The sequence below is a fragment of the Mirounga leonina genome, unplaced genomic scaffold (assembly GCF_011800145.1).
Source record: "Mirounga leonina isolate KUSES-001 unplaced genomic scaffold, KU_Mleo_1.0 Mir_168, whole genome shotgun sequence".
Classification (NCBI taxonomy): domain Eukaryota; kingdom Metazoa; phylum Chordata; class Mammalia; order Carnivora; family Phocidae; genus Mirounga; species Mirounga leonina.
In genome coordinates this window covers 7,180,039-7,190,178 of record NW_023270426.1, presented here as the reverse complement: position 1 = coordinate 7,190,178, position 10,140 = coordinate 7,180,039, and the positions used below count along the sequence as shown (strand labels likewise).

At 36.9% G+C, this 10,140-nt stretch overlaps 1 pseudogene; it reads left to right on the top strand.

Annotated features, from left to right (window-relative positions):
* Positions 1–8,369: 8,369 nt before the first annotated feature.
* Positions 8,370–8,872, top strand: LOC118017084 (annotated as a pseudogene).
* The last annotated feature ends 1,268 nt before the right edge of the window (positions 8,873–10,140 follow it).

Genomic DNA, 10,140 nt, shown 5'->3' with positions numbered 1-10,140 from the left:
CCATCTGAGCCACCCAGGTGCCCCAAGATTATTAGAATTCTATAAATAAATATTTGTCAACATTACAGAGCTAAACTACCAAATATATGCCTAAACTGTCCTGGCTAATGCCTGAGATTTCTTCAGAATCAATCTACACTGCTTTGTAACATTTTGGGTGGTTGAATCATATTTATGCTCTATAACATTTGGGGTGGTTGAATCATAGTTATGCTCTATAACATTTGGGGTGGTTAAATGGTATTTACACTGTAGCCTACATTCCAAGTTACAGATCCATTCCCAAGAGTAGAGTCAGTGAAGAAAAGCAAGGGTGACAATGAATACCTGAAAGATCTGAGGAATGGTAAACCACCAAAGTTAAGGGGGAAAAAAAGGCAATGAATGAATCTTCAGGCGGTGACTACTTCCCAAACTGATTAAGAGGAAGATTTAAACCTAAATCATGATTATACTCCAAAATTGTTTTATTATGCCAGAAATGAACAAAGATAAAAACAAACAAAAAAAAAGCAAAACAAAACAAAAAACCTACCTGATTAAAATATTTTTAAATACCTGATACTTTGAGCTATCCTATTTGGGATATTAAGAGAAAAGTTCTGTATTATTATAAATTCTTTTTCCTTCCTGCTGCATTATTATGGAACAATTCCAAAAATATAAAATAGTTAACTATAAGATGAGGACTTATTCTGAATTATTAATAGAGCACCAAAAGACAATGAACACTGTCAATGGATTTGTACAGTGATCTTACATTCATTTCTTAACAGAAGTGGCTTGTTTATTTTACAAAAGAAATGTTTTATTATAATCTACATTTATCACATCATCAGTAACTGGTAAAGATTTAACACTAATATTATTTTACATTCTAAAAAGACCACAAGCTACTTTTGTAGACAACCTGAAATTTGTAATTTTGAATGACATTCATAGGGGACACAACATTGAAAATTTTTTGAAGATCCTGTTTAGCCCCCAAAGAAGCATGGGGCCTACTTGAAATTCTGAGCAATTCACCGATTATTTTAAAGTCTTCAAGTTAAAATTAGTAAACTCTCAAACAAAGACTGTTCGCAGCTTTAAGATCAAATTTTATACTATATTTATGCAACACAAAAGCAGACTTCAGGAACAAAGGCATTGCCTTTCTTGAAGACATTCCTAGTTTTACATTAAAATCACAGAGGTTATACTTTTCTCTGTGTTGTATTTTGAGTTTACTCTCAAAAAACCCTTAGACAATCTGTCTACCCAGATCCCTCTGTGACCTTTCCTTTCATTTGAACCTTTCATGCATAATACATTTTAATACTGGGGTCGCACAGAGAGATACAGCAACTAAACATAGGAGCACTGAATAAACATGCCTAAAGAAAAACCAACTTGTGGAATGCAAAAGCATTACAACTAAGCAGCATTCCTGTCCTTTCTAATTATAGTAGGTTGGAAGTATAACATGGCCAAGAACCAGGTTTTCCTCCATTTCTAAAGAGGTGTACGCCAGCCCCAAATCCATGAAGGTCAACCATTTTGGTCCAATCCCATGCATTTTCCCTTTTTTTCCTTAGCTTCTTAACCCTATTCTATTTATATTTCATAATTACTGGGTGCTCTGCTGCTATAAAAAACCTGAAGTCATTCCTTCTGGGTTGTCATACTGCTCTTCATTTCTTCTACTCAGTATAATTTGTCCCTCAATCTTCCAAAAGGGTCCAGATACATTTTTCTAGATCAGCGTTATCCAAAATGGTGTTACATAGCTGTCCTACGCAGATCAGTTTCTGAGATCCAAGTTAGGAAAGCCTGCAATCCATACTTTCTTACAGAGTTACCGTGGACATCTTGCATGAAAGATTCTGAGAAAAATGACTATTAAGAAGAAACAAAACTGTTATATAAATAAGTTTTTCTCAAATTTAATTACAGAACATTTTTTTTCCCCATAACACACATGAAAATCTTAGGGAAAGACACGGTGATAGGAAATACTATCCTAGATTCTCATCTCTTAAGCAGCTGCAACTCTTGACTATTGGCCTCTTATATGCAAACTCTTTAAAAGGCATATCACTAACAAGAAGGTAGTATTCAAGGCCATGGCAATACTCCTAATTATAGACATAGAGAAAGCTGTGTTTTTAATTCCTTCATATGCAATAAGCAGAGACTCCAGTGACTCAAAATGGCAATAGCCAGAGAGCACCTGCCACCAAGACATACAGGTTAATGAAAGCCTTTTAATTCTTTACTCATTTCCTACAGCCAACTTTCTGTTGTTGCTGTTGTTACTCACCTGAAGATTTTCTGCATAAAAAAGGAAGAAATTATATAAAACAAATACAGTATAATGAAACCTAACCAATCAACCGAATTGGACTATCTCAACTTCATGGTAGAGTTTGAGAAAATAAGCTATGTAGTAACAAGTAATATTTTGTTAAATAATAAGCACATTTAAGGTAGAGAAATCCAGATCCAGATAAACAACTACTTGAAATCTGCCCTTTATATAGAGAGAGCTAATTAAAAGATTGACAAGGGTAAAACTATATATTGTCACTGGTTTGTATAGACATTTGTATAAATATATATATACATATTTATACATGTTTATATATATGTATATGCACAACAAATGATAAAAAATAGATGGCATTGTTTATATTTTTAAAAAAGAAACTGAAACACGAAACAGAAAAAAGAAAATAAATTCTCAGAGGTCCTCAGATGATATAACTGGAACACCCAGATTGTGAGGGGTGTGCACTTAATTAATTTAGGGAAGAGGCCAGTGTAAGAAAAATTGTAAGTGTAAGACCAGCATAGGCTAGACATATAGACCAACGAAATAAAATTCAGAGTCCATAATAAACATAAACCCATGTATCTACGACCAGCTGATTTTTGACAAGAGCACCAAGTCTGTTCAATGGGGAAAGAACAGTCTCTCAACTAACGGTGTTGGCTCAACTGGATCTTCACATTCCAAAGAATGAAACTGGACCCCTACCTTATACCATATTCAAAAATTAACCCCGAATGGATCAGTGACCTAAATATAGAGATGAACCATAAAACTCTTAGAATAAAACAAAAGGATTCATCTTCATTACTTTGGATTTGACAATGGATTCTTAGATAGGACACGAAAGCATGATCAACAAAAGAAAAAATAGATAAATTTGATTTCATCAAAATAAAAAAAGAGCCTTTTGTGCATCAAAGGACATTATCAAGAAAGTAAAAAGAGGCACTTGAGGTGGCTCAGTCAGGCAAACGTCTGACTCTTGGTTTTGGCTCAGGTCATGATTTCGTGGATTGTGGGATCAAGCACCGTGTTGGGCTCCTTGCTCAGCAGGGAGTCAGCTCGAAAGATTCTCTCCCTCTGCCCCTCCCCCTGCTCATGTTCACTCTCTGTCTTCCTCTGTCTCTCTCTCTCTCTCAAAATAAATAAATCTTAAAAAAATAAAAAGACAAGCAACAGAATAGGAAAAATATTTGCACATTATGCATGTGATAAGGGTTCAATGTCCAAAATATGTACAGAAGCCCTAAACCTCAACAACAAAACCCAATGTAAAATGGGGCAAAAGACTTGAACAGACCAAAGAGGACATACAAATTGCCAATAAGCACATGAAAAGATTCCCAACCCTATTAGTCATAAGAGAAATGCAGATCAAAACCACGAGGAGGTACCAGTTCATATCTATAAGGATGGTTATAATAAAAATATTGAAAATAACAAGTGTTGGCTGGGATGTGGAAAATTTGGAACCCTCATATATTGCTGGTTGGAATGTAAAATGGTGCAACCACTGTGGAAAAAAATTTGGTGGTTCCTTGTAAAGCAAAAAGCACATGATGCAACAATTTCACTTCTAGATATAAACCCAAATGAATTGAAAACATGGACTGAAAGAGACATTTGTATGTCAAGGTTTGTTTCAGCTTTATTCACAATAGCTAAAAGGTAGAAAAAACTCAGGCATCCCTCAACAGATGAATGGATAAACAAAATGTGTTCTATCTACACAATGGAATATTATTCAATCACAAAAAGGAATGGCATCTGATACATGCTCCAACATGGATGAAGTGTGAAAACATGCTAAGTCAAGTAAGTTTGACACAAAAAGACAAATATTGGATGATTCCGCCTTATGAAACATAAATAATAGGAAAAATCATAGAGACAGAAAACAGATTAGAGGTTATTCGGGGCAAGGTCGAGGAGGCAGTGGGGAGTTGTTGCTTAATGGTATTTCATTACTCCCAATAAATATTCTGAATGGTTACAGAATTTCTGTTTGGGTGATGAAAAACTTCTGGGAATAGACAGTGACAACGGTTGTACAACACTGAATATAATTCATGCCTTCGATATGTACACTAAAAACTAGGTAAAATGGCTAATGTTATAGTTTGACATTTTAAAACTAAATATAATTAACAAAAGATTTGAATTTTCTAACCAAATTACATAGTTGCACTTCAAGAATTTTTCCATTTCATGTAATATATTTTCAGATTAAATATATATATATATTTTTTAAAATAAAATAAAAACTTTAAAAAAAAATGAAGAGGGAAGAAGGCCCATCTCCTGCTCTTCCTTCTAAGGAAATTACTGAATTGCATCTCACAGATGTGCTTACAGTTTGAACAATATATAATCTTTAGAAAATCCCTCAAGAAGCTAAGCACAGGAGTAAATACTTCAGAGTAAATAAGAAAATTACAACTTCCAAAGCTGACAAATATCACACAAATCCACACACATAAAATTTATACTGATGGACCACTTGATACACACTTCTATGCTTTTCCTATTTCTTTTCGTTCTTTATTCTTTGAAAGTCTCTTCGTAGGATGATTTGCAAACCACTGCCTAATGAAGGAAGGGAAAGATGATTTAGGATTTCTTCTAGCATGACTTGTATTGGAAAGTCAGCCGTGTGGTGAGAGATTTCATTTTGCAGGAGCCTTGATGTCACTTGTGGGAATCTCTCTTATTCTCTAGCCATTGTAGGTTCCTTTTGCTCGGCATCAGCTGAATCTTCCCGTCGGGCAGGAGTAAATGCATGTCCCAGGGGCTATGTTCATTATCCCAAGGGACTTAATTTGTATCTCAGGCAAAATTCTGAGCATCCTTAGGACATCTTCATGTGGGCTTCCTTGCCATACCTCAGTGGACACTTCAGTCTCTGAGAAGTCTCAGGGTCTCCCATGAGGAAAGAAATTTCATAAAACCACTGAATTTGAAGTTCAAAGTGATCATAAAAAGCACCTGGTCCGGAATGTTTAAACTTCAGCCACCTAAGATCTACCCTCAGTTTTTCCATTTCTATGTACCATTTCTGCTATTCACTTACCATTTATTTTCCAATTTTTTAGTCACAGACTTCAGTCTGACCTGACCTAATTCTTTCCATCAAATTGCATGTTTGAATGGCAACATATTTTTTTTTCCCCAATGGATGTTAAAATACATTTATAGCTCAGAAAAAAAGTCTGTCTGGGTCCTGCTAAAATTGCCGCATGCCCTGTGCACCCCAGCAGATGCTGAAACAAAATAACTCATCTAGACTGGAGAAGACTTGTATTGGGGGAGTTAATGATACAGGAATAAGAAATCCCTTAAGTGATGGAAACTATGTGGAAATCTTGTTATTTTCCAAAGCCAAAGTAATTATCCTTTTTATTAAAGTGAAGTGTGAAAAGAGCTATGCTCGCAGTTGTTTGTTTTTTCTCTACAAGTGTTTTTTTTTTCCTTAACAAAAATCATGCTGTTGATTAGATTATAGCAATGTTTGGTGCACTCGGGAGTCATTTTAATCAAGTGGGGAAAAAAAGTAAAATTAAATAATAAAGCCAGTAAGGGAGCCAGGACCAGGGTTAATGAGGGGCAGAAAACATATCTTGTCTGGTTACTTCCTCCATGACTTTATGAAAATTTTCCCTCTCATATCCTTCATCTCTACAGGTAGAAATAACCCTCTATACTTCACCTACTACCCTCTCTACATAGGCTTTTATTCGTTGTTTCCTACCCTCTTGTCTACATTCTGTAAGCTCCAAGGAGCACAGAAGCAGCCTTACTCCCACAGACATCCCTGGTAACACACTTTCATGTTGTTGAATAAATGGCCAAAAAAGTATACATAAAAACAGACACCGGGGCGCCTGGGTGGCTCAGTCGTTAAGCATCTGCCTTCAGCTCAGGTCATGATCCCAGGGTCCTGGGATCGAGCCCTGCATCGGGCTCCCTGCTCAGCGGGAGGCCTGCTTCTCCCTCTCCCACTCTCCCTGCTTGTGTTCATGCTCTTGCTGCGTCTCCCTCTGTCAAATAAATAAATAAAATCTTTTTAAAAAATAAGAAAATAAATAAATAAATAAAAACAGACACCTAGAAATAAACCATTTTAATACTCATCATTAATAATACTTAATAAAATCGACAGCATTCCTAAAATTAGAGCACCCATGATAAGTAATGGATGAATACAGATTTAAGAGGAAGACTGGAAATATTTCTGTTAACTTATATAAGACAACTCACTGGCCTATATTTCAATGAGACAAGTGTTGCCAGACTCAACACAATAATAACAATACCGTTTTAGTGTTTTCTAGCCATCAGTCTGACAGATATTATTATTGTCTGCATTTATATGAGATTGGAAAAGGGGGAAGAAGAGATTTCAAAGTATCTAAAGTGAAGACAGTCTGAGAAGGGCAATGGTGAGATTACATTCAACAGGACAGAAGTTCACTTGTGGGCAATAGGATTTAAAAACGTTTCATCCAAGTATATGCAGAAGCAGGCCAGAAGAACCCCCATGTAATCAACCCAAAGGTCCGTGGAAGGATACAAGCGAGAGATGTGACAGTGAAGCTTGAGACAGTCCAGACATGATGAAAGAGAATCGTCTTTGCCAAGCTCCGGGGCATGTTCCACCACATGCTCTCCCTGAGGCCTCAGCAGTGCACGGTCAGCAGGAGCCAGACGGCTGGTCTCAACGCCAGCACATCAGGCAAGGACGTGCTGACCTGGAGAACGCACGGTCCACATTCACATAGCTGCTGCTCCCCAGCAACTACCAAAGCACTGCCACATAGAGAGGGCCCACGTGGCCAGAACTTGTGATCTCCTAAGACTTTTCTGTGAAATTTAACGACTATTCAGTTTTAGTGATGACCTATCATATTTAGGAACACTATACAGGCCACACCAGACACATCTGCTGTTCCAAGTTGACCCTTCACCCTCCAGTTTGTAAATCATGGTTTAACTGCATCTCAACAGGGGCACCTGGGTGGCTCAGCCCATGAAGCGTCTGCCTTCAGCTCAGGTCATGATCCCGAGGGTCTTGGGTTTGAGTCCCGTGTCAGGCTCCCTGCTCACTGGGGAGCCTGCTTCTCCCTCTCCCTCTGCTCCTCCCTGACACATGCTCTCTCTCTCTCATTCCTCTCTCTCTCAAATAAAATCTTAAAAAAAAAAAAAAAACTGCATCTCAACAAAATTTAAATTTTTAAAGAGATTATTTTAACACCATCATGGCTCTAAAAAGTTTTCTTGGGATTAAAGTGCAAAGTCTTAACATACTGAAAATGTATTAAAACGTTCAGGAGAGGTATCACTTCTAAGCATTATATTATTGTACTTGACGGAGTTACATTTCAAAACTCTTGAATATAGGGACTACTGACTTTTACATTTTACATAATTACATTATAATTTATATAATTATTTTTATAATCTATATTAAAATTCTTATAATTTACATTCTGTCTCTGCCTCCCTCTTTCTCTTCCAAAAAGTTAATTATGTACCTTAATTCACAGCAAATTATTACCATTAGTCCCTTCCTCAATTCAATTATTTGGTATAGTCTACCTATTCCCCATTCCTGTTCCTATTCCATACCTCGCTAAAATAGTAAACTATTCCAATGTATTTGATGTGTATGCTTCTTTTCTATGTGGTCTCATCAAGTGAGAGTTTTTGTTCTTTTTAACTTACAAAAACCTATTGAGCCATTTTTACTTTCCTACAAGGCATGCCTTTTTTTTTTTTTAAGATTCTATTTATTTGAGATAGAGCGAGTGAGAGAGAGAGAGCACAAGCAGGGGAGGGGGGAAGCAGACTCTCCACTGAGCAGGGAGCCCGATGCAGGGCTCGATTCTGGGACTCCGGGATCATGACCTGAGCCAAAGGCAGCTGCTTACTCCAGAGTGTACACCCACCACACACACCTATCCATCCTGAAGTTATGAATGCCTGGAGTCTGCAGCTTGTTGACACCACAAGCAACACTGTGCTAATCAACCTGTGTGTGTTCCCTCACAGACTTTGGGGTCTATGTCTAGGACTGGGATTGCTGGCCCATCAAGCATGTGAATATTTAATTTTACTAAGAACTGTTTCGTGCTTTCCAGGAGTCCTGCAGCCATCTACAGCCCTACAACAGAATGTCAGGATTCATACTGGCAGAATGTGAACTCTCTGCCAAACATGTCATTATCCGGGCCCATAATATATCCAAAATGGTATCTCTTTATATAATTTTCATTTTTCTATTCCAGTAGGGGAGCAATGGATGACCTCGTTCCTGGCGAAATGGAGCTTGAGGCCATGAGCAGATACACCAGCCCAGTGAACCTGGCAATCTTCCCCCATCTGACCATGGTGTTATTGGCCATTGGCATGTTCTTCACCACCTGGTTCCTCCATTGAGAGGTTACCACCATGAAGTACACTTGGGATCTCTACAAAGAGCTCCTCATCTCCTTGGTGGCCTCACTTTTCATGGGCTTTGTAGTCCTCTTCTTGCTGCTCTGGGTCTGCATCTATACATAACCTCCCAAAGCTCCAACCAGGTGGCTTCACTGAATCCCTGCTTTTGTAAATTAATTTACTATTGCTGGAAGTCTCCCACCTGCTGTTCACAATAAAGGCAGATGTGTGGAAAAAATTTTTTTCATTTTTATATGAACGTGAACCTCTCCTTATAAGCTTATTGATTTTTTAGTCGTCTTCTGTAAGTTCTTGGTTCAACAATGTTTGCAATCTTATGTCGAGATATTGATCTTTCTCTTACTGATTTATAGGAATCTCTTCTCTAGTAAAACATACATAAATCCGTATACACACACACACACACACACACACAGAAATACTTGCATGCAGATCACTTGAGGACCTTGATAAAATACATATTCTGACCCACTAGGTCTGGCGTGAGTCCCAAGAGTCTGCGTTTTCCATAAATTACCAGATCCCACCAGTATGATCACAGTGACACCTGTCCAAAATCACACTTGAAGAAGCAAGGGTTAAGACGGTATTTAACTACTTGTTAACCGTGATTCTTCCATTCATACTTTAGAGTAAATTTATGATAGTTCTCAAGAGTATCCACCTGGGGGTTTGAATGGAATTGATCAAAATCACTAATATTAAAAATGAGGTTTTAAAAAATATATTATCACTGATTAAAGAACAGCAATGTCTCTCCACCCATCCAGATCATGTTTTACCTTATTACCTTCAGAATTTTTCCACAGATTTCTTGTGTGGTTGTGGTTAAGCTAAGTCCTAAATATATTTTAGTTTTTGTGAATTTTCTACAAAGTGTCTTATTTATAGTTAGTTATAACTGGTTCAGAGAGGGATGCTACTGATTTTATTATGTTTGTATTTTACCTGACAACTTTGTGGAAAACTTGTTAGTCCAAATACTTCATTGATCGTGATTTATTGTGATCATTATTGTTTTTAGGTACCTAACCACTAAATCTTCCCTCAAATCACAATTTTATCTTTTCTCTTTCAATTCTTAACACTTAGTTTTTCTCAGAGCACTGATCAAGACATCGGATGCTATGTTATAGTAGCTATGTTAGTCAATGTCCTCATCTTGACCCATCTTTTAAAAAGAGCATCTAATGTAAGTATAATGTTTGTTGTAGATTTTCAGCAATCATTGCACTTAATGGAAAAATATTTATTTTATATGTTTTTAGATATATTTATTAGGAATGTCTGTTTTTATAGCAATATACTATTTATATATATGTCTTTCTTATATAAAACAAGTAAATATAAACATCAGTTCCCACATATCT